Below are 5,734 nucleotides of genomic sequence, written 5' to 3' on the forward strand. Positions count from 1 at the left end.
AGAGGGGGGGGGGAGGCGCCCCGGCCCGGCCCTCCGGCCCGCGCTCAGGGCTCCGTCGCCGGCGCCGCCATGGCCGTGCGGGGAGCGAGGCTGCCGGCGCCGCCGCCGAGCCCAGGAGGACGGACGGGGCGGGGGCGAGGCGCGCGGGGCGGCCGCGTGATGGGCGGGCTCGGCGCGGCCTCTCGGGCCTGCTCGGCCGCGCACCAGCCGGGCCGCGCCAAGGGGGCCCGCCTGGGCTGAGGACCGCGGCGGCTGCCCGGGGCAGGGGCGGCGCCCCGCCGGTCCTCGAGCGCTTTTGCGGGCCCCGCTGCAGAAACGGCCCTGGGACGCCGCCGCCGCCGCCCGCCCCCCCCCCCCCGCCGCGCGGCAGGGCAGGGCAGGCGCCTTGGAGGTCGTGGGGGGGGGCAGCCCCAACCAAGGGGGGGGGATTTCCCAGGACGGTCTCGGGGCGCAGCCAGACGCTTCCCGGCCTGGCCTGGCAGCCCCTGCGGGGAGGAGGGGAAGGACGGCCCCTGCGTGTGGCGGCGGCGGCGGCGGCGGCGGCAGCGGGGCCCGCAGGCCCAAGAGGCTGAGGCCCCCTGAAGCGTTCAGGCCTCGCTTCCTGGCTGTCTAGTCCGCTCTCCCCGCAAGCAGGCCCAGAGCAGACAATAATACAAGCCAAGTACGTGAAGGGATTGAACAGCAAGAGCATGAAACAAGACACAGCCAGCAATACCGTTGGCGAACTGGCGTGTGAGAGGGGATTTGCCACAGGGACTGGGGGGCGGGGGGGTGCTCTGGGCCGGAGGTCAACAGAGTGAGCCAAAGCCAGCAAGGAACTCAGGCAGGGGTGCGACGCTTAATGGGCGCATGGAGGTGGTCTGGAAGGCTGCAGAATTGGATAGGGGTACAAGGGCAGAATTTATGCTTGAAAACAGGTGGTGGCTGAGATCAACCTCATGAAAGTGTGAGTAAACTGAGAAGCTGAAAGGTGGGACTGATTTGGCAATAGCCACACATCTTCCAAACATATCAATTAAAATGTAAAATGTTTAATTCCAGTCTATCATTTGTGACTCCAGTTGCAGACCTCTCTCTACTCCCAAGGACTGTCATTCCACTCAGGGACCTGTCATCCCAGTCAAAGAGCACACCTGCAGCTTCCCCGGGGGTGGGGGGCTGTCATTCCAGTCCTAGAATGCTTCTGCTCCCAGAGCCCTTCTGCTGTGCCCAGGGGCTGCCGTTGCACTCTGGGGTCTTATCTGGGCCCAGAGACCTTCCTGTAAAACCCATTCCACATTTTCTTTGCTGTCATGTTTCAATGGACCATGCAAGTAATCTGGCATTCATGGCTCCCATTATTTCAAATGGGCCTTCCAGCCTCTCCCATTATTTCCAGTGAGCAATCCTGTCATTTCTTTTAGTACATCCCCCCCACCCCCACCAGCAGGATCAGCACTCCTGCAGTCATAGGGGCTCCAGGCTCTGCAGCAGTGTGTGTGTGTGTGGGGGGGGGGGGGGTTGCACTGAAAACAAGATCCAGAGACACATTTGCTGGCCATGGCTGCTGCCCCCAACATTTCCCAGGCAGCCCCCATTCTCCAGCAGTCAAGAAGAAATCCATTTCTCAAATATGCTCCCAAATGTGCCTTTCAAGACAATCCCTTTGTGCAGCATGTGCTCCCTAAATTGGGTGAGTGCGTGTGTCACTAGATATCCAAACCAAGAGGCAGCCGCCCCTTCCCCCTACCTGGCTTGCTGCCCCCATAAGCTGGAGTATGAATGCCACGTGCAAAGTACCAAGTTCCAGACTAGGGGGCATCCAGCAACTGCCCATGAAAAAGCTCTTTGAGCAGCCCACACAGCTGTGGGAAGCCTCTCCACTGACCCTTCTCTGCCCTTGTGCACATGGCAGGGCTCCAATCATGGTTTAAGAAGGGCCAAGGCCACCATTTGAGCAAAGAAAACATTCAAGTGCCTCCCCATACCCACTGGTGGAGACCCCTGGTTTTCCACAGGGCACCAGAGGCCAGCTAAAGCCCGTATTTTAAAAAAAGAACGAATCTCATGTTGTGAGGCAGGGCAGGCCCAAACCCCAGCAAAGCTTTATTTAACGTTGTTTTAGTTCATCTTCCAGTCAATCCTGTCTTTAGGACTCAGTGTGGCAAGAGCTGCTCCAACAGATTAAACACACACAAAGATCCCCACCAGTTCTGCCCCAGGTCCTCCACCACAGCCCACGAAAGAAAGCCACAGAGATCCCAGGAGATGCTGAGCAAACCTCCACGCAGCAGGACCGTCTCTCTGGCCAGAAAGCAAGCCCACGGGCATCCATGTGCACTCCCTCCCTCCTTTGGGGTGTTATGCCCAGCCACCCTAGAAGTGTCTGAACCAGACGAGGAACTCTTTTGGCACATCCGGTGTGCCCGGTAGATCTCAGGTGTGACCTGCGAAGTGGGGGCTGATCCAGGAATACGTAGCTCCCCTCCCCCATGAATTCTCCAGCACTTGCAAGCAATGGAAGAGGGGATCTGGACACCCAAAGACGGAGATCTGCCATGGCAAGCTAAATCTGCAAATAAAGGCACATTTTACTAGCCTATTTGGCAACACATACCTACAGTAACAACTTCCGGCAGTTCAGCAGAAGAGTAGGGGGAAAAAAGAATATTATCTTCCCCTACTTGGACACTTGGAGCCAGTCTTTTTTAAAAGCCAATCAAAGAAGTGTTTCCCCTCCCCTTAGGCAAGCAGTAGCTACAGGGTTCAAAAATGCAAATAGGAACTAGTTCCGAAACATTACCGCTAGAGACAAAAGAACCTCTCAGTGGCTGTCCTTCCGCCAGTGTTCACTTGGTTTCCATCAAAACGGGGGGAAATAAGCATCTCTGAAAGCTGAATTCTCAAGGGCCATGAATCAAAAGTGCCCTGTAAGCTGAAGACGGTGGATCTCTCCCAAAATGGCCCCTGGAGGAACCACCAGCACGAGATATGGCATGTTGGAGCCATGTGCGAGAAACCACTTGGCGCTTAACAGAAAATGTAAGTAGCTTCAGGAAAACTCCAATTCCATTTCCACCATGCAACTCCACTGATTCACAGCTCCCCAAAACTGAGGGGACTCTATATCCAACTTAGCTGGGAAAAGATACCCAGACTCCCTGGAACTTAGAACACCTCTACTTCCTGTGTAAAAGCAGCAAAGAACAAGCGTATGATCACGTTTCCCCTCAAGAGGTCATTTAAAAACAAGAAACATTCAGCCCTTCTGTGTGTATAAAACAAGCAGCCCATTAACACAAAAGGCTGAATAATCCAAACACATCCAACTGCAGCCACAAGTGAGAAGGTCCTGTGAGCACGGCAATAAAGCTGCCTGCATTTCTCAGGCACAGATGCATAAGCAGCTGTGTGGTGTGACCTCCCACCTCCTGATGGATATAAGGCTCAAGGATCTCAACTCTTCCCTGTATCTGAAGAAGGGAGCGTTGACTCAAAAAATTATACCCTCAAAATCTTGTTGGTCTCTAAGGTGCCACTGGACTCAAATCCTGCTGTTCTATTGCAGGCCGACACCTGCAACACTACTGTGAGAGGCGCCACAATTAGCAACGTGGATGCACTTAATTTCCCCCATGCAAGGTCAAACTGCTTACGTGAGGAAGGCAGCAGGTATGCTTCACGAAGGGCAGATTGCAGCATGGGGCCAGGCCATTTAAAGGGCTGCCTGTGCCTCCAATGTGAGAATGCTGAGGAAAGGAGGTTTTCTGCCCACCTCGGAGGTTAGTGTGCTCAAAACAGGAAGTGCACAACCATGCCAAACTAATTCAGGAAAGAGCAGCCTGTGACCCATAAAGGTTTGTCCATCCAATCCACTCCAGCCCATTGCTCTCACTGACAGTGTTGCACTCTGATCTAGCCCTCTGTGCGAGGAGTCCGTCTGTTACGTGCCCCACAGCGGGTGCTCGTTGCCTGAAACCAAGCTGAGCACTCGGTGCTCCACTGCCCCCATGTCAACAGTACAGGGCAAAGGAGCAAACAGATGCTCAGCTAAGCAACCCAACTGCAGCACAGCCACCGACACAGCTCATTTTAACCCGAGTTGCCTTCTGTTATGTGAGGAAACGGGGCTAGAGTGCACCAAGAATGACCCACCGAGCATAAAAAAGGAGAGCAACAGATGGGCACCCTGGACTCGTCACTGTCTCCCTGCATGCGGACTTTCAGACCTGCTGCACATCAAGCCATAAACAAAATGGAGAGCGTGACGGCGCAAGACTGCAAATCAACCCATATAACCGTCACCTACTAACTAATGTAACATGAAAGAATATTCAACACTCTTATATGCAAAATTACAAAATTTACTCGCACAGCATTGAATTCTAAATACGCAATCAAAACAATTCTAATTGAACAGCCGTATTAGGGCATGTATCACACTCCAAATGAAAACAACAAGGGGAGGGGAGAAAGTTTTCAAACCAATCCCCTGTAGTTTGCAGAAACACAACCACTTTGAATAGGGCTAAGGGAGCCTCTACACAATTTCATACAGATTTCAATATGTACAAGGCACATACATGTTGCTCAAGTCAATATTTCAACAAAAAGTAAATTGTTAAATTAGAATCGATATTTTCAAATTGTAACTGAACGGGTCAGCTAGCAAGAGGTCCCGTTAGAATTCAATGCTGTGCGAGTAAATTTTGTAATTTTGCATATAAGAGTGTTGAATATTCTTTCATGTTACATTAGTTAGTAGGTGACGGTTATATTGGTTGATTTGCACATCAAGCCATGGCAAGATAGGACGCCTGCTAGGAGGAACCGAGACGCCCTCTTGCGGGGGGGGGGGGGGGCAGCGGCAGGGGGCAGAAAGTGAGGCATATGCCCATCAGTGCCAAGAAATCGGGACTCTCCCACCATGTTAACAGTCAGTAAATTTTGAAACCACCGTCATTACTATCGGCACCAAACTGTATCCCCCGCTCCTGTAAGCCTCATACATGTATGGCATGACGCATTTGGGCAGCTTGTGTGGCTTGCTTTTGTGGGCCCCCCAAAGTGTACGTTTTGCGATGGCTGACTCTAGTTCAGCTCTTGATGCAGCAGCTATTCCCACGGCTCAGCTGTTAATGAGGCTGCAGCTCAGCAACACAGACTAACTGGCCAATGACACAGCTCAGCCAGAGGAATCCCAACCAGCACAAAAGCAAACCGGCTTCACTGGTGAGGCTCTGAGGCAGCCACACCTTGGCGGTGCCAGTCCTGGCTCCATTACGGGCTGCCAGGCAAAGCATTCTCAGCGGATCCCCTTAAACCGTACGCCCAGCTCCCTCCTGCCGCTTCTGGCCGCGTTAAGTCCTCTGTGCCAAGTCAGAATGGCAGCCTGTTGGAGCAGAGGGCCCTCTCCCACTCCTGTGACCCCCGCCCATGCCTGAGCGTGGCACCTGCTACAGCGGGCCCTGGCCTGCATCCCTCCCCTGCGAAGCTGCACATGCCATGCCTTCAAGCAAGCACACCAGTTCCATGCTCTGTAGTTTGCCAAGCAGCATGACCAGTCAGGTCTATAGGCACAACTGCTCAGCCGAGGCACCTCTTGAGCAACTGCTGCTGAAGTGGATGCATGGCACAGGGGCACAAGCCAAGCTCAGGCACAGCTCCCATTCGTGTCAGCGGCCCCTTTCGCAGAAGAATTTCCCAAAGCACTGTTTTATAGCTGCTTCTAATCTTGTGTCGTTTTTGAACCACA

The sequence above is a fragment of the Eublepharis macularius genome, chromosome 17 (genome assembly GCF_028583425.1).
Source record: "Eublepharis macularius isolate TG4126 chromosome 17, MPM_Emac_v1.0, whole genome shotgun sequence".
Taxonomy (NCBI): domain Eukaryota; kingdom Metazoa; phylum Chordata; class Lepidosauria; order Squamata; family Eublepharidae; genus Eublepharis; species Eublepharis macularius.